Source organism: Hyla sarda, unplaced genomic scaffold (genome assembly GCF_029499605.1).
Source record: "Hyla sarda isolate aHylSar1 unplaced genomic scaffold, aHylSar1.hap1 scaffold_1264, whole genome shotgun sequence".
NCBI classification, from domain to species: Eukaryota; Metazoa; Chordata; class Amphibia; order Anura; family Hylidae; genus Hyla; species Hyla sarda.
The window spans coordinates 26573-44953 of record NW_026607886.1 but is presented as its reverse complement, the minus strand read 5'-3'; the positions used below and the strand labels follow the sequence as shown (position 1 = coordinate 44953).

General features: G+C 46.0%; 8 non-coding genes across 8 annotated transcripts; all 8 read right to left on the bottom strand.

The window, feature by feature from the left end:
• Positions 1 to 1010: 1010 nt before the first annotated feature.
• Positions 1011 to 1201, bottom strand: LOC130304148 (U2 spliceosomal RNA). Its single transcript, XR_008853950.1, has one exon. It is a non-coding gene; the product is annotated as a U2 spliceosomal RNA (small nuclear RNA).
• Positions 1202 to 3277: 2076 nt separating this feature from the next.
• Positions 3278 to 3468, bottom strand: LOC130304147 (U2 spliceosomal RNA). Its single transcript, XR_008853949.1, has one exon. It is a non-coding gene; the product is annotated as a U2 spliceosomal RNA (small nuclear RNA).
• A 2081-nt stretch (positions 3469 to 5549) lies between these two features.
• LOC130304146 (U2 spliceosomal RNA) lies at positions 5550 to 5740 on the bottom strand. Its single transcript, XR_008853948.1, has one exon. It is a non-coding gene; the product is annotated as a U2 spliceosomal RNA (small nuclear RNA).
• Positions 5741 to 7827: 2087 nt separating this feature from the next.
• On the bottom strand, positions 7828 to 8018 carry LOC130304145 (U2 spliceosomal RNA). Its single transcript, XR_008853947.1, has one exon. It is a non-coding gene; the product is annotated as a U2 spliceosomal RNA (small nuclear RNA).
• Positions 8019 to 10095: 2077 nt separating this feature from the next.
• LOC130304144 (U2 spliceosomal RNA) lies at positions 10096 to 10286 on the bottom strand. Its single transcript, XR_008853946.1, has one exon. It is a non-coding gene; the product is annotated as a U2 spliceosomal RNA (small nuclear RNA).
• Positions 10287 to 12379: 2093 nt separating this feature from the next.
• Positions 12380 to 12570, bottom strand: LOC130304141 (U2 spliceosomal RNA). The gene has a single exon (XR_008853944.1). It is a non-coding gene; the product is annotated as a U2 spliceosomal RNA (small nuclear RNA).
• A 2095-nt stretch (positions 12571 to 14665) lies between these two features.
• Positions 14666 to 14856, bottom strand: LOC130304140 (U2 spliceosomal RNA). The gene has a single exon (XR_008853943.1). It is a non-coding gene; the product is annotated as a U2 spliceosomal RNA (small nuclear RNA).
• A 2090-nt stretch (positions 14857 to 16946) lies between these two features.
• Positions 16947 to 17137, bottom strand: LOC130304139 (U2 spliceosomal RNA). The gene has a single exon (XR_008853942.1). It is a non-coding gene; the product is annotated as a U2 spliceosomal RNA (small nuclear RNA).
• Positions 17138 to 18381: the final 1244 nt, after the last annotated feature.

The window sequence follows — 18381 nt, the reverse complement described above, 5'->3', positions numbered from 1 at the left end:
AGTGCAGCAATGCTTATTCAATACCGCCAGCAGATGGAGACACTGGGGGATAATTTTCTAAGGATTTATACTGATTTTTCCTGTCTGAATTTGTCGCACAGAAAGTTGCAGGCCAAATATGTGTGACATTTCTGCGACTTTAGCTTCTAGAGCATTTTTACAACATTATACATAGGTGCTGAATACATAAAAAGCGACTGTTCAGCGACAGACAAGTCGCATCGGCTGAAAGTAGGCCAGAATGTCAGTCCATGTTGGAGCAGGTTTAGATACAGTCTAAAGTATAGATCTCAAAGTCTGTGCACAGAATTTAGCAAGGGCCTCGCACCTTCTGATGCATCAGGTAGGTGCACAATAGCATAGCCTAACCCTCTGTACTTTGGTCTATATTGATGCGGGACATAGACAGCCAGCTGATGACCAATCCATTAGTGCAATGGATGGCTGGAAGCATTTGTCTTTGCCTTTGCAATACCACAGAAGCAATGCATGGTCAATGTACAGCAATGACACACCTGTGTGAACAGCCAGGAGACCCCCCCCCCCCCCCCCCATGTTATGTTACATAGTTACATAGTTAGTACGGTCGAAAAAAGACATATGTCCATCAAGTTCAACCAGGGAATTAAGGGGTAGGGGTGTGGCGCGATATTGGGGAAGGGATGAGATTTTATATTTCTTCATAAGCATTAATCTTATTTTGTCAATTAGGAACATTCAGCACCCACCCGCTATCAAGGCAGCTGCCTATCATGTCATGCCCTACCTGCACAGGTGTGCTGGCTACTCAAATGATCCAATTAAGGAGGCCATTTAGTCAGCAGCAGCAGAAGTCCTGTGCCTGGACGCTCCAACAGCGGCCAGACACAAGCAGAAGCAGCAGAAGCAGCAGCAGCAGCACCACCTTTTGTTTTTTGGCTGCAGCAGCAAGGCCCACAGGGCTGGCTAGCTGGCTAGCCAGCAAGCAGGTAGCAATGAAAGTAGGAATCTTTCTTTTTAACCCTGTAAGGGGGTGGTGCACTGTACCCGAAGATACTGCCATATCGGGTCAATGCATAGGGCGACGGAAGCAAGCTTCGAAATCGGCCCCCGTTCTCAAAAATCCATTTAATATATGGTCCCCAGATAGGGGACGTATCAGATATTAAACTGATAAGAACAGATACTACACTTGATCTTAGCCAAAAGGCCGAGAAGCGATAACCGTGAAAGGGGCGGGCCCAACAAGGTCCCCTTCATGGGCACTATCACTGCTTGCTGTCAGGGAGGCTGCCAGACAATTTTCCATGCACACTCTGGGCTGGGGGGCAGTCAACCACCAGTACACACAGCAGAACCTAAACCCATACCATTATTGCTAAGCAGCAAGACAGGGGCCCATTGCACTCCCACGGGGCCTTTTTAAATGCAATCCATAACCCGGATTTGCCAGGAACCCTTCTTACTCCTCCTACTTGCATGTGACACTGGGCTTAGGATCTGCATAGGAAACACACACACAAGCACACACCTACCTTTGTTGCCTGCAGATGCCTCCTTGGCTGTCCCCAAACGGTATCAAACCAACACCCACGGGAAGCTGTAAGCATAGAGGACATGCCTGCACCCCATTGGACTTACCTGTGTGGGTTAAATCCGGGTTATTTGACAACCTATGGCGGTGATGGTTCTGCTCAGGCAGAGCAGTGCTGATGCTCCTCATAAAGCTGTCGCTGCTGTGAAGGTTCTAGGTGACATCACAAATCCCTATGGTTACATACACAACAAAGCTGGGTTGTTGTTGTTTACACTCTGCAAGGCCTGTGGAAGTGAGTGACATCATAGCACTGTAGTTCTGAGGGTTCTAGATGGATGCAACAATCTCCTGTTGCTTCTATGAAGGCCATAATAGACGACATCACCAAACAGCTCCATAGTCACATACACAGCAAAGGAGAGATGTTGTTTACACCTAGTGATGTCAGTGGTATTGAGTGACATCACAGCACAGTGCTAAGGCTCCTGGGCCTGGACACAGCAGCGGCTGCAATATCTCAACGGAGAATACGTTTATATATATGTGTGTGTGTGCGCGTATATATATATATATATATATATATATATATATATATATTTCTCCGCCGAAATCACTTTTAAACCCATTTCCACCTTTTTTTCCCTTCTCTTCCTCTTACTTTTTTTTCACGTTTTTTTACGTTTTTCTCCTTTTCGCCTCTTTTCTGGGCGTATTATTCTTCTTTTTCTTCTTTTTTTTCGTCTAATGCATACCCCATCAGTGCAGCAATGCTTATTCAATACCGCCAGCAGATGGAGACACTGGGGGATAATTTTCTAAGGATTTATACTGATTTTTCCTGTCTGAATTTGTCGCACAGAAAGTTGCAGGCCAAATATGTGTGACATTTCTGCGACTTTAGCTTCTAGAGCATTTTTACAACATTATACATAGGTGCTGAATACATAAAAAGCGACTGTTCAGCGACAGACAAGTCGCATCGGCTGAAAGTAGGCCAGAATGTCAGTCCATGTTGGAGCAGGTTTAGATACAGTCTAAAGTATAGATCTCAAAGTCTGTGCACAGAATTTAGCAAGGGCCTCGCACCTTCTGATGCATCAGGTAGGTGCACAATAGCATAGCCTAACCCTCTGTACTTTGGTCTATATTGATGCGGGACATAGACAGCCAGCTGATGACCAATCCATTAGTGCAATGGATGGCTGGAAGCATTTGTCTTTGCCTTTGCAATACCACAGAAGCAATGCATGGTCAATGTACAGCAATGACACACCTGTGTGAACAGCCAGGAGACCCCCCCCCCCATGTTATGTTACATAGTTACATAGTTAGTACGGTCGAAAAAAGACATATGTCCATCAAGTTCAACCAGGGAATTAAGGGGTAGGGGTGTGGCGCGATATTGGGGAAGGGATGAGATTTTATATTTCTTCATAAGCATTAATCTTATTTTGTCAATTAGGAACATTCAGCACCCACCCGCTATCAAGGCAGCTGCCTATCATGTCATGCCCTACCTGCACAGGTGTGCTGGCTACTCAAATGATCCAATTAAGGAGGCCATTTAGTCAGCAGCAGCAGAAGTCCTGTGCCTGGACGCTCCAACAGCGGCCAGACACAAGCAGAAGCAGCAGAAGCAGCAGCAGCAGCACCACCTTTTGTTTTTTGGCTGCAGCAGCAAGGCCCACAGGGCTGGCTAGCTGGCTAGCCAGCAAGCAGGTAGCAATGAAAGTAGGAATCTTTCTTTTTAACCCTGTAAGGGGGTGGTGCACTGTACCCGAAGATACTGCCATATCGGGTCAATGCATAGGGCGACGGAAGCAAGCTTCGAAATCGGCCCCCGTTCTCAAAAATCCATTTAATATATGGTCCCCAGATAGGGGACGTATCAGATATTAAACTGATAAGAACAGATACTACACTTGATCTTAGCCAAAAGGCCGAGAAGCGATAACCGTGAAAGGGGCGGGCCCAACAAGGTCCCCTTCATGGGCACTATCACTGCTTGCTGTCAGGGAGGCTGCCAGACAATTTTCCATGCACACTCTGGGCTGGGGGGCAGTCAACCACCAGTACACACAGCAGAACCTAAACCCATACCATTATTGCTAAGCAGCAAGACAGGGGCCCATTGCACTCCCACGGGGCCTTTTTAAATGCAATCCATAACCCGGATTTGCCAGGAACCCTTCTTACTCCTCCTACTTGCATGTGACACTGGGCTTAGGATCTGCATAGGAAACACACACACAAGCACACACCTACCTTTGTTGCCTGCAGATGCCTCCTTGGCTGTCCCCAAACGGTATCAAACCAACACCCACGGGAAGCTGTAAGCATAGAGGACATGCCTGCACCCCATTGGACTTACCTGTGTGGGTTAAATCCGGGTTATTTGACAACCTATGGCGGTGATGGTTCTGCTCAGGCAGAGCAGTGCTGATGCTCCTCATAAAGCTGTCGCTGCTGTGAAGGTTCTAGGTGACATCACAAATCCCTATGGTTACATACACAACAAAGCTGGGTTGTTGTTGTTTACACTCTGCAAGGCCTGTGGAAGTGAGTGACATCATAGCACTGTAGTTCTGAGGGTTCTAGATGGATGCAACAATCTCCTGTTGCTTCTATGAAGGCCATAATAGACGACATCACCAAACAGCTCCATAGTCACATACACAGCAAAGGAGAGATGTTGTTTACACCTAGTGATGTCAGTGGTATTGAGTGACATCACAGCACAGTGCTAAGGCTCCTGGGCCTGGACACAGCAGCGGCTGCAATATCTCAACGGAGAATACGTTTATATATATGTGTGTGTGTGCGCGTATATATATATATATATATATATATATATATATATATATATATATTTCTCCGCCGAAATCACTTTTAAACCCATTTCCACCTTTTTTTCCCTTCTCTTCCTCTTACTTTTTTTTCACGTTTTTTTACGTTTTTCTCCTTTTCGCCTCTTTTCTGGGCGTATTATTCTTCTTTTTCTTCTTTTTTTTCGTCTAATGCATACCCCATCAGTGCAGCAATGCTTATTCAATACCGCCAGCAGATGGAGACACTGGGGGATAATTTTCTAAGGATTTATACTGATTTTTCCTGTCTGAATTTGTCGCACAGAAAGTTGCAGGCCAAATATGTGTGACATTTCTGCGACTTTAGCTTCTAGAGCATTTTTACAACATTATACATAGGTGCTGAATACATAAAAAGCGACTGTTCAGCGACAGACAAGTCGCATCGGCTGAAAGTAGGCCAGAATGTCAGTCCATGTTGGAGCAGGTTTAGATACAGTCTAAAGTATAGATCTCAAAGTCTGTGCACAGAATTTAGCAAGGGCCTCGCACCTTCTGATGCATCAGGTAGGTGCACAATAGCATAGCCTAACCCTCTGTACTTTGGTCTATATTGATGCGGGACATAGACAGCCAGCTGATGACCAATCCATTAGTGCAATGGATGGCTGGAAGCATTTGTCTTTGCCTTTGCAATACCACAGAAGCAATGCATGGTCAATGTACAGCAATGACACACCTGTGTGAACAGCCAGGAGACCCCCCCCCCATGTTATGTTACATAGTTACATAGTTAGTACGGTCGAAAAAAGACATATGTCCATCAAGTTCAACCAGGGAATTAAGGGGTAGGGGTGTGGCGCGATATTGGGGAAGGGATGAGATTTTATATTTCTTCATAAGCATTAATCTTATTTTGTCAATTAGGAACATTCAGCACCCACCCGCTATCAAGGCAGCTGCCTATCATGTCATGCCCTACCTGCACAGGTGTGCTGGCTACTCAAATGATCCAATTAAGGAGGCCATTTAGTCAGCAGCAGCAGAAGTCCTGTGCCTGGACGCTCCAACAGCGGCCAGACACAAGCAGAAGCAGCAGAAGCAGCAGCAGCAGCACCACCTTTTGTTTTTTGGCTGCAGCAGCAAGGCCCACAGGGCTGGCTAGCTGGCTAGCCAGCAAGCAGGTAGCAATGAAAGTAGGAATCTTTCTTTTTAACCCTGTAAGGGGGTGGTGCACTGTACCCGAAGATACTGCCATATCGGGTCAATGCATAGGGCGACGGAAGCAAGCTTCGAAATCGGCCCCCGTTCTCAAAAATCCATTTAATATATGGTCCCCAGATAGGGGACGTATCAGATATTAAACTGATAAGAACAGATACTACACTTGATCTTAGCCAAAAGGCCGAGAAGCGATAACCGTGAAAGGGGCGGGCCCAACAAGGTCCCCTTCATGGGCACTATCACTGCTTGCTGTCAGGGAGGCTGCCAGACAATTTTCCATGCACACTCTGGGCTGGGGGGCAGTCAACCACCAGTACACACAGCAGAACCTAAACCCATACCATTATTGCTAAGCAGCAAGACAGGGGCCCATTGCACTCCCACGGGGCCTTTTTAAATGCAATCCATAACCCGTATTTGCCAGGAACCCTTCTTACTCCTCCTACTTGCATGTGACACTGGGCTTAGGATCTGCATAGGAAACACACACACAAGCACACACCTACCTTTGTTGCCTGCAGATGCCTCCTTGGCTGTCCCCAAACGGTATCAAACCAACACCCACGGGAAGCTGTAAGCATAGAGGACATGCCTGCACCCCATTGGACTTACCTGTGTGGGTTAAATCCGGGTTATTTGACAACCTATGGCGGTGATGGTTCTGCTCAGGCAGAGCAGTGCTGATGCTCCTCATAAAGCTGTCGCTGCTGTGAAGGTTCTAGGTGACATCACAAATCCCTATGGTTACATACACAACAAAGCTGGGTTGTTGTTGTTTACACTCTGCAAGGCCTGTGGAAGTGAGTGACATCATAGCACTGTAGTTCTGAGGGTTCTAGATGGATGCAACAATCTCCTGTTGCTTCTATGAAGGCCATAATAGACGACATCACCAAACAGCTCCATAGTCACATACACAGCAAAGGAGAGATGTTGTTTACACCTAGTGATGTCAGTGGTATTGAGTGACATCACAGCACAGTGCTAAGGCTCCTGGGCCTGGACACAGCAGCGGCTGCAATATCTCAACGGAGAATACGTTTATATATATGTGTGTGTGTGCGCGTATATATAAATATATATATATATATATATATATATATATATATTTCTCCGCCGAAATCACTTTTAAACCCATTTCCACCTTTTTTTCCCTTCTCTTCCTCTTACTTTTTTTTCACGTTTTTTTACGTTTTTCTCCTTTTCGCCTCTTTTCTGGGCGTATTATTCTTCTTTTTCTTCTTTTTTTTCGTCTAATGCATACCCCATCAGTGCAGCAATGCTTATTCAATACCGCCAGCAGATGGAGACACTGGGGGATAATTTTCTAAGGATTTATACTGATTTTTCCTGTCTGAATTTGTCGCACAGAAAGTTGCAGGCCAAATATGTGTGACATTTCTGCGACTTTAGCTTCTAGAGCATTTTTACAACATTATACATAGGTGCTGAATACATAAAAAGCGACTGTTCAGCGACAGACAAGTCGCATCGGCTGAAAGTAGGCCAGAATGTCAGTCCATGTTGGAGCAGGTTTAGATACAGTCTAAAGTATAGATCTCAAAGTCTGTGCACAGAATTTAGCAAGGGCCTCGCACCTTCTGATGCATCAGGTAGGTGCACAATAGCATAGCCTAACCCTCTGTACTTTGGTCTATATTGATGCGGGACATAGACAGCCAGCTGATGACCAATCCATTAGTGCAATGGATGGCTGGAAGCATTTGTCTTTGCCTTTGCAATACCACAGAAGCAATGCATGGTCAATGTACAGCAATGACACACCTGTGTGAACAGCCAGGAGACCCCCCCCCCCCCCCCCCATGTTATGTTACATAGTTACATAGTTAGTACGGTCGAAAAAAGACATATGTCCATCAAGTTCAACCAGGGAATTAAGGGGTAGGGGTGTGGCGCGATATTGGGGAAGGGATGAGATTTTATATTTCTTCATAAGCATTAATCTTATTTTGTCAATTAGGAACATTCAGCACCCACCCGCTATCAAGGCAGCTGCCTATCATGTCATGCCCTACCTGCACAGGTGTGCTGGCTACTCAAATGATCCAATTAAGGAGGCCATTTAGTCAGCAGCAGCAGAAGTCCTGTGCCTGGACGCTCCAACAGCGGCCAGACACAAGCAGAAGCAGCAGAAGCAGCAGCAGCAGCACCACCTTTTGTTTTTTGGCTGCAGCAGCAAGGCCCACAGGGCTGGCTAGCTGGCTAGCCAGCAAGCAGGTAGCAATGAAAGTAGGAATCTTTCTTTTTAACCCTGTAAGGGGGTGGTGCACTGTACCCGAAGATACTGCCATATCGGGTCAATGCATAGGGCGACGGAAGCAAGCTTCGAAATCGGCCCCCGTTCTCAAAAATCCATTTAATATATGGTCCCCAGATAGGGGACGTATCAGATATTAAACTGATAAGAACAGATACTACACTTGATCTTAGCCAAAAGGCCGAGAAGCGATAACCGTGAAAGGGGCGGGCCCAACAAGGTCCCCTTCATGGGCACTATCACTGCTTGCTGTCAGGGAGGCTGCCAGACAATTTTCCATGCACACTCTGGGCTGGGGGGCAGTCAACCACCAGTACACACAGCAGAACCTAAACCCATACCATTATTGCTAAGCAGCAAGACAGGGGCCCATTGCACTCCCACGGGGCCTTATTAAATGCAATCCATAACGCGGATTTGCCAGGAACCCTTCTTACTCCTCCTACTTGCATGTGACACTGGGCTTAGGATCTGCATAGGAAACACACACACAAGCACACACCTACCTTTGTTGCCTGCAGATGCCTCCTTGGCTGTCCCCAAACGGTATCAAACCAACACCCACGGGAAGCTGTAAGCATAGAGGACATGCCTGCACCCCATTGGACTTACCTGTGTGGGTTAAATCCGGGTTATTTGACAACCTATGGCGGTGATGGTTCTGCTCAGGCAGAGCAGTGCTGATGCTCCTCATAAAGCTGTCGCTGCTGTGAAGGTTCTAGGTGACATCACAAATCCCTATGGTTACATACACAACAAAGCTGGGTTGTTGTTGTTTACACTCTGCAAGGCCTGTGGAAGTGAGTGACATCATAGCACTGTAGTTCTGAGGGTTCTAGATGGATGCAACAATCTCCTGTTGCTTCTATGAAGGCCATAATAGACGACATCACCAAACAGCTCCATAGTCACATACACAGCAAAGGAGAGATGTTGTTTACACCTAGTGATGTCAGTGGTATTGAGTGACATCACAGCACAGTGCTAAGGCTCCTGGGCCTGGACACAGCAGCGGCTGCAATATCTCAACGGAGAATACGTTTATATATATGTGTGTGTGTGCGCGTATATATATATATATATATATATATATATATTTCTCCGCCGAAATCACTTTTAAACCCATTTCCACCTTTTTTTCCCTTCTCTTCCTCTTACTTTTTTTTCAAGTTTTTTTACGTTTTTCTCCTTTTCGCCTCTTTTCTGGGCGTATTATTCTTCTTTTTCTTCTTTTTTTTCGTCTAATGCATACCCCATCAGTGCAGCAATGCTTATTCAATACCGCCAGCAGATGGAGACACTGGGGGATAATTTTCTAAGGATTTATACTGATTTTTCCTGTCTGAATTTGTCGCACAGAAAGTTGCAGGCCAAATATGTGTGACATTTCTGCGACTTTAGCTTCTAGAGCATTTTTACAACATTATACATAGGTGCTGAATACATAAAAAGCGACTGTTCAGCGACAGACAAGTCGCATCGGCTGAAAGTAGGCCAGAATGTCAGTCCATGTTGGAGCAGGTTTAGATACAGTCTAAAGTATAGATCTCAAAGTCTGTGCACAGAATTTAGCAAGGGCCTCGCACCTTCTGATGCATCAGGTAGGTGCACAATAGCATAGCCTAACCCTCTGTACTTTGGTCTATATTGATGCGGGACATAGACAGCCAGCTGATGACCAATCCATTAGTGCAATGGATGGCTGGAAGCATTTGTCTTTGCCTTTGCAATACCACAGAAGCAATGCATGGTCAATGTACAGCAATGACACACCTGTGTGAACAGCCAGGAGACCCCCCCCCCCCCCCCCCCCATGTTATGTTACATAGTTACATAGTTAGTACGGTCGAAAAAAGACATATGTCCATCAAGTTCAACCAGGGAATTAAGGGGTAGGGGTGTGGCGCGATATTGGGGAAGGGATGAGATTTTATATTTCTTCATAAGCATTAATCTTATTTTGTCAATTAGGAACATTCAGCACCCACCCGCTATCAAGGCAGCTGCCTATCATGTCATGCCCTACCTGCACAGGTGTGCTGGCTACTCAAATGATCCAATTAAGGAGGCCATTTAGTCAGCAGCAGCAGAAGTCCTGTGCCTGGACGCTCCAACAGCGGCCAGACACAAGCAGAAGCAGCAGAAGCAGCAGCAGCAGCACCACCTTTTGTTTTTTGGCTGCAGCAGCAAGGCCCACAGGGCTGGCTAGCTGGCTAGCCAGCAAGCAGGTAGCAATGAAAGTAGGAATCTTTCTTTTTAACCCTGTAAGGGGGTGGTGCACTGTACCCGAAGATACTGCCATATCGGGTCAATGCATAGGGCGACGGAAGCAAGCTTCGAAATCGGCCCCCGTTCTCAAAAATCCATTTAATATATGGTCCCCAGATAGGGGACGTATCAGATATTAAACTGATAAGAACAGATACTACACTTGATCTTAGCCAAAAGGCCGAGAAGCGATAACCGTGAAAGGGGCGGGCCCAACAAGGTCCCCTTCATGGGCACTATCACTGCTTGCTGTCAGGGAGGCTGCCAGACAATTTTCCATGCACACTCTGGGCTGGGGGGCAGTCAACCACCAGTACACACAGCAGAACCTAAACCCATACCATTATTGCTAAGCAGCAAGACAGGGGCCCATTGCACTCCCACGGGGCCTTTTTAAATGCAATCCATAACCCGTATTTGCCAGGAACCCTTCTTACTCCTCCTACTTGCATGTGACACTGGGCTTAGGATCTGCATAGGAAACACACACACAAGCACACACCTACCTTTGTTGCCTGCAGATGCCTCCTTGGCTGTCCCCAAACGGTATCAAACCAACACCCACGGGAAGCTGTAAGCATAGAGGACATGCCTGCACCCCATTGGACTTACCTGTGTGGGTTAAATCCGGGTTATTTGACAACCTATGGCGGTGATGGTTCTGCTCAGGCAGAGCAGTGCTGATGCTCCTCATAAAGCTGTCGCTGCTGTGAAGGTTCTAGGTGACATCACAAATCCCTATGGTTACATACACAACAAAGCTGGGTTGTTGTTGTTTACACTCTGCAAGGCCTGTGGAAGTGAGTGACATCATAGCACTGTAGTTCTGAGGGTTCTAGATGGATGCAACAATCTCCTGTTGCTTCTATGAAGGCCATAATAGACGACATCACCAAACAGCTCCATAGTCACATACACAGCAAAGGAGAGATGTTGTTTACACCTAGTGATGTCAGTGGTATTGAGTGACATCACAGCACAGTGCTAAGGCTCCTGGGCCTGGACACAGCAGCGGCTGCAATATCTCAACGGAGAATACGTTTATATATATGTGTGTGTGTGCGCGTATATACATATATATATATATATATATATATATATATATATATATATATTTCTCCGCCGAAATCACTTTTAAACCCATTTCCACCTTTTTTTCCCTTCTCTTCCTCTTACTTTTTTTTCACGTTTTTTTACGTTTTTCTCCTTTTCGCCTCTTTTCTGGGCGTATTATTCTTCTTTTTCTTCTTTTTTTTCGTCTAATGCATACCCCATCAGTGCAGCAATGCTTATTCAATACCGCCAGCAGATGGAGACACTGGGGGATAATTTTCTAAGGATTTATACTGATTTTTCCTGTCTGAATTTGTCGCACAGAAAGTTGCAGGCCAAATATGTGTGACATTTCTGCGACTTTAGCTTCTAGAGCATTTTTACAACATTATACATAGGTGCTGAATACATAAAAAGCGACTGTTCAGCGACAGACAAGTCGCATCGGCTGAAAGTAGGCCAGAATGTCAGTCCATGTTGGAGCAGGTTTAGATACAGTCTAAAGTATAGATCTCAAAGTCTGTGCACAGAATTTAGCAAGGGCCTCGCACCTTCTGATGCATCAGGTAGGTGCACAATAGCATAGCCTAACCCTCTGTACTTTGGTCTATATTGATGCGGGACATAGACAGCCAGCTGATGACCAATCCATTAGTGCAATGGATGGCTGGAAGCATTTGTCTTTGCCTTTGCAATACCACAGAAGCAATGCATGGTCAATGTACAGCAATGACACACCTGTGTGAACAGCCAGGAGACCCCCCCCCCCCCCCCCCATGTTATGTTACATAGTTACATAGTTAGTACGGTCGAAAAAAGACATATGTCCATCAAGTTCAACCAGGGAATTAAGGGGTAGGGGTGTGGCGCGATATTGGGGAAGGGATGAGATTTTATATTTCTTCATAAGCATTAATCTTATTTTGTCAATTAGGAACATTCAGCACCCACCCGCTATCAAGGCAGCTGCCTATCATGTCATGCCCTACCTGCACAGGTGTGCTGGCTACTCAAATGATCCAATTAAGGAGGCCATTTAGTCAGCAGCAGCAGAAGTCCTGTGCCTGGACGCTCCAACAGCGGCCAGACACAAGCAGAAGCAGCAGAAGCAGCAGCAGCAGCACCACCTTTTGTTTTTTGGCTGCAGCAGCAAGGCCCACAGGGCTGGCTAGCTGGCTAGCCAGCAAGCAGGTAGCAATGAAAGTAGGAATCTTTCTTTTTAACCCTGTAAGGGGGTGGTGCACTGTACCCGAAGATACTGCCATATCGGGTCAATGCATAGGGCGACGGAAGCAAGCTTCGAAATCGGCCCCCGTTCTCAAAAATCCATTTAATATATGGTCCCCAGATAGGGGACGTATCAGATATTAAACTGATAAGAACAGATACTACACTTGATCTTAGCCAAAAGGCCGAGAAGCGATAACCGTGAAAGGGGCGGGCCCAACAAGGTCCCCTTCATGGGCACTATCACTGCTTGCTGTCAGGGAGGCTGCCAGACAATTTTCCATGCACACTCTGGGCTGGGGGGCAGTCAACCACCAGTACACACAGCAGAACCTAAACCCATACCATTATTGCTAAGCAGCAAGACAGGGGCCCATTGCACTCCCACGGGGCCTTTTTAAATGCAATCCATAACCCGGATTTGCCAGGAACCCTTCTTACTCCTCCTACTTGCATGTGACACTGGGCTTAGGATCTGCATAGGAAACACACACACAAGCACACACCTACCTTTGTTGCCTGCAGATGCCTCCTTGGCTGTCCCCAAACGGTATCAAACCAACACCCACGGGAAGCTGTAAGCATAGAGGACATGCCTGCACCCCATTGGACTTACCTGTGTGGGTTAAATCCGGGTTATTTGACAACCTATGGCGGTGATGGTTCTGCTCAGGCAGAGCAGTGCTGATGCTCCTCATAAAGCTGTCGCTGCTGTGAAGGTTCTAGGTGACATCACAAATCCCTATGGTTACATACACAACAAAGCTGGGTTGTTGTTGTTTACACTCTGCAAGGCCTGTGGAAGTGAGTGACATCATAGCACTGTAGTTCTGAGGGTTCTAGATGGATGCAACAATCTCCTGTTGCTTCTATGAAGGCCATAATAGACGACATCACCAAACAGCTCCATAGTCACATACACAGCAAAGGAGAGATGTTGTTTACACCTAGTGATGTCAGTGGTATTGAGTGACATCACAGCACAGTGCTAAGGCTCCTGGGCCTGGACACAGCAGCGGCTGCAATATCTCAACGGAGAATACGTTTATATATATGTGTGTGTGTGCGCGTATATACATATATATATATATATATATATATATATATATATATATATATATTTCTCCGCCGAAATCACTTTTAAACCCATTTCCACCTTTTTTTCCCTTCTCTTCCTCTTACTTTTTTTTCACGTTTTTTTACGTTTTTCTCCTTTTCGCCTCTTTTCTGGGCGTATTATTCTTCTTTTTCTTCTTTTTTTTCGTCTAATGCATACCCCATCAGTGCAGCAATGCTTATTCAATACCGCCAGCAGATGGAGACACTGGGGGATAATTTTCTAAGGATTTATACTGATTTTTCCTGTCTGAATTTGTCGCACAGAAAGTTGCAGGCCAAATATGTGTGACATTTCTGCGACTTTAGCTTCTAGAGCATTTTTACAACATTATACATAGGTGCTGAATACATAAAAAGCGACTGTTCAGCGACAGACAAGTCGCATCGGCTGAAAGTAGGCCAGAATGTCAGTCCATGTTGGAGCAGGTTTAGATACAGTCTAAAGTATAGATCTCAAAGTCTGTGCACAGAATTTAGCAAGGGCCTCGCACCTTCTGATGCATCAGGTAGGTGCACAATAGCATAGCCTAACCCTCTGTACTTTGGTCTATATTGATGCGGGACATAGACAGCCAGCTGATGACCAATCCATTAGTGCAATGGATGGCTGGAAGCATTTGTCTTTGCCTTTGCAATACCACAGAAGCAATGCATGGTCAATGTACAGCAATGACACACCTGTGTGAACAGCCAGGAGACCCCCCCCCCCCCCCCCCATGTTATGTTACATAGTTACATAGTTAGTACGGTCGAAAAAAGACATATGTCCATCAAGTTCAACCAGGGAATTAAGGGGTAGGGGTGTGGCGCGATATTGGGGAAGGGATGAGATTTTATATTTCTTCATAAGCATTAATCTTATTTTGTCAATTAGGAACATTCAGCACCCACCCGCTATCAAGGCAGCTGCCTATCATGTCATGCCCTACCTGCACAGGTGTGCTGGCTACTCAAATGATCCAATTAAGGAGGCCATTTAGTCAGCAGCAGCAGAAGTCCTGTGCCTGGACGCTCCAACAGCGGCCAGACACAAGCAGAAGCAGCAGAAGCAGCAGCAGCAGCACCACCTTTTGTTTTTTGGCTGCAGCAGCAAGGCCCACAGGGCTGGCTAGCTGGCTAGCCAGCAAGCAGGTAGCAATGAAAGTAGGAATCTTTCTTTTTAACCCTGTAAGGGGGTGGTGCACTGTACCCGAAGATACTGCCATATCGGGTCAATGCATAGGGCGACGGAAGCAAGCTTCGAAATCGGCCCCCGTTCTCAAAAATCCATTTAATATATGGTCCCCAGATAGGGGACGTATCAGATATTAAACTGATAAGAACAGATACTACACTTGATCTTAGCCAAAAGGCCGAGAAGCGATAACCGTGAAAGGGGCGGGCCCAACAAGGTCCCCTTCATGGGCACTATCACTGCTTGCTGTCAGGGAGGCTGCCAGACAATTTTCCATGCACACTCTGGGCTGGGGGGCAGTCAACCACCAGTACACACAGCAGAACCTAAACCCATACCATTATTGCTAAGCAGCAAGACAGGGGCCCATTGCACTCCCACGGGGCCTTTTTAAATGCAATCCATAACCCGGATTTGCCAGGAACCCTTCTTACTCCTCCTACTTGCATGTGACACTGGGCTTAGGATCTGCATAGGAAACACACACACAAGCACACACCTACCTTTGTTGCCTGCAGATGCCTCCTTGGCTGTCCCCAAACGGTATCAAACCAACACCCACGGGAAGCTGTAAGCATAGAGGACATGCCTGCACCCCATTGGACTTACCTGTGTGGGTTAAATCCGGGTTATTTGACAACCTATGGCGGTGATGGTTCTGCTCAGGCAGAGCAGTGCTGATGCTCCTCATAAAGCTGTCGCTGCTGTGAAGGTTCTAGGTGACATCACAAATCCCTATGGTTACATACACAACAAAGCTGGGTTGTTGTTGTTTACACTCTGCAAGGCCTGTGGAAGTGAGTGACATCATAGCACTGTAGTTCTGAGGGTTCTAGATGGATGCAACAATCTCCTGTTGCTTCTATGAAGGCCATAATAGACGACATCACCAAACAGCTCCATAGTCACATACACAGCAAAGGAGAGATGTTGTTTACACCTAGTGATGTCAGTGGTATTGAGTGACATCACAGCACAGTGCTAAGGCTCCTGGGCCTGGACACAGCAGCGGCTGCAATATCTCAACGGAGAATACGTTTATATATATGTGTGTGTGTGCGCGTATATATATATATATATATATATATATATATATATATATATATATATTTCTCCGCCGAAATCACTTTTAAACCCATTTCCACCTTTTTTTCCCTTCTCTTCCTCTTACTTTTTTTTCACGTTTTTTTACGTTTTTCTCCTTTTCGCCTCTTTTCTGGGCGTATTATTCTTCTTTTTCTTCTTTTTTTTCGTCTAATGCATACCCCATCAGTGCAGCAATGCTTATTCAATACCGCCAGCAGATGGAGACACTGGGGGATAATTTTCTAAGGATTTATACTGATTTTTCCTGTCTGAATTTGTCGCACAGAAAGTTGCAGGCCAAATATGTGTGACATTTCTGCGACTTTAGCTTCTAGAGCATTTTTACAACATTATACATAGGTGCTGAATACATAAAAAGCGACTGTTCAGCGACAGACAAGTCGCATCGGCTGAAAGTAGGCCAGAATGTCAGTCCATGTTGGAGCAGGTTTAGATACAGTCTAAAGTATAGATCTCAAAGTCTGTGCACAGAATTTAGCAAGGGCCTCGCACCTTCTGATGCATCAGGTAGGTGCACAATAGCATAGCCTAACCCTCTGTACTTTGGTCTATATTGATGCGGGACATAGACAGCCAGCTGATGACCAATCCATTAGTGCAATGGATGGCTGGAAGCATTTGTCTTTGCCTTTGCAATACCACAGAAGCAATGCATGGTCAATGTACAGCAATGACACACCTGTGTGAACAGCCAGGAGACCCCCCCCCCCCCCCCCATGTTATGTTACATAGTTACATAGTTAGTACGGTCGAAAAAAGACATATGTCCATCAAGTTCAACCAGGGAATTAAGGGGTAGGGGTGTGGCGCGATATTGGGGAAGGGATGAGATTTTATATTTCTTCATAAGCATTAATCTTATTTTGTCAATTAGGAACATTCAGCACCCACCCGCTATCAAGGCAGCTGCCTATCATGTCATGCCCTACCTGCACAGGTGTGCTGGCTACTCAAATGATCCAATTAAGGAGGCCATTTAGTCAGCAGCAGCAGAAGTCCTGTGCCTGGACGCTCCAACAGCGGCCAGACACAAGCAGAAGCAGCAGAAGCAGCAGCAGCAGCACCACCTTTTGTTTTTTGGCTGCAGCAGCAAGGCCCACAGGGCTGGCTAGCTGGCTAGCCAGCAAGCAGGTAGCAATGAAAGTAGGAATCTTTCTTTTTAACCCTGTAAGGGGGTGGTGCACTGTACCCGAAGATACTGCCATATCGGGTCAATGCATAGGGCGACGGAAGCAAGCTTCGAAATCGGCCCCCGTTCTCAAAAATCCATTTAATATATGGTCCCCAGATAGGGGACGTATCAGATATTAAACTGATAAGAACAGATACTACACTTGATCTTAGCCAAAAGGCCGAGAAGCGATAACCGTGAAAGGGGCGGGCCCAACAAGGTCCCCTTCATGGGCACTATCACTGCTTGCTGTCAGGGAGGCTGCCAGACAATTTTCCATGCACACTCTGGGCTGGGGGGCAGTCAACCACCAGTACACACAGCAGAACCTAAACTCATACCATTATTGCTAAGCAGCAAGACAGGGGCCCATTGCACTCCCACGGGGCCTTTTTAAATGCAATCCATAACCCGTATTTGCCAGGAACCCTTCTTACTCCTCCTACTTGCATGTGACACTGGGCTTAGGATCTGCATAGGAAACACACACACAAGCACACACCTACCTTTGTTGCCTGCAGATGCCTCCTTGGCTGTCCCCAAACGGTATCAAACCAACACCCACGGGAAGCTGTAAGCATAGAGGACATGCCTGCACCCCATTGGACTTACCTGTGTGGGTTAAATCCGGGTTATTTGACAACCTATGGCGGTGATGGTTCTGCTCAGGCAGAGCAGTGCTGATGCTCCTCATAAAGCTGTCGCTGCTGTGAAGGTTCTAGGTGACATCACAAATCCCTATGGTTACATACACAACAAAGCTGGGTTGTTGTTGTTTACACTCTGCAAGGCCTGTGGAAGTGAGTGACATCATAGCACTGTAGTTCTGAGGGTTCTAGATGGATGCAACAATCTCCTGTTGCTTCTATGAAGGCCATAATAGACGACATCACCAAACAGCTCCATAGTCACATACACAGCAAAGGAGAGATGTTGTTTACACCTAGTGATGTCAGTGGTATTGAGTGACATCACAGCACAGTGCTAAGGCTCCTGGGCCTGGACACAGCAGCGGCTGCAATATCTCAACGGAGAATACGTTTATATATATGTGTGTGTGTGCGCGTATATACATATATATATATATATATATATATATATATATATATATATATATATATATATATTCTCCGCCGAAATCACTTTTAAACCCATTTCCACCTTTTTTTCCCTTCTCTTCCTCTTACTTTTTTTTCACGTTTTTTTACGTTTTTCTCCTTTTCGCCTCTTTTCTGGGCGTATTATTCTTCTTTTTCTTCTTTTTTTTCGTCTAATGCATACCCCATCAGTGCAGCAATGCTTATTCAATACCGCCAGCAGATGGAGACACTGGGGGATAATTTTCTAAGGATTTATACTGATTTTTCCTGTCTGAATTTGTCGCACAGAAAGTTGCAGGCCAAATATGTGTGACATTTCTGCGACTTTAGCTTCTAG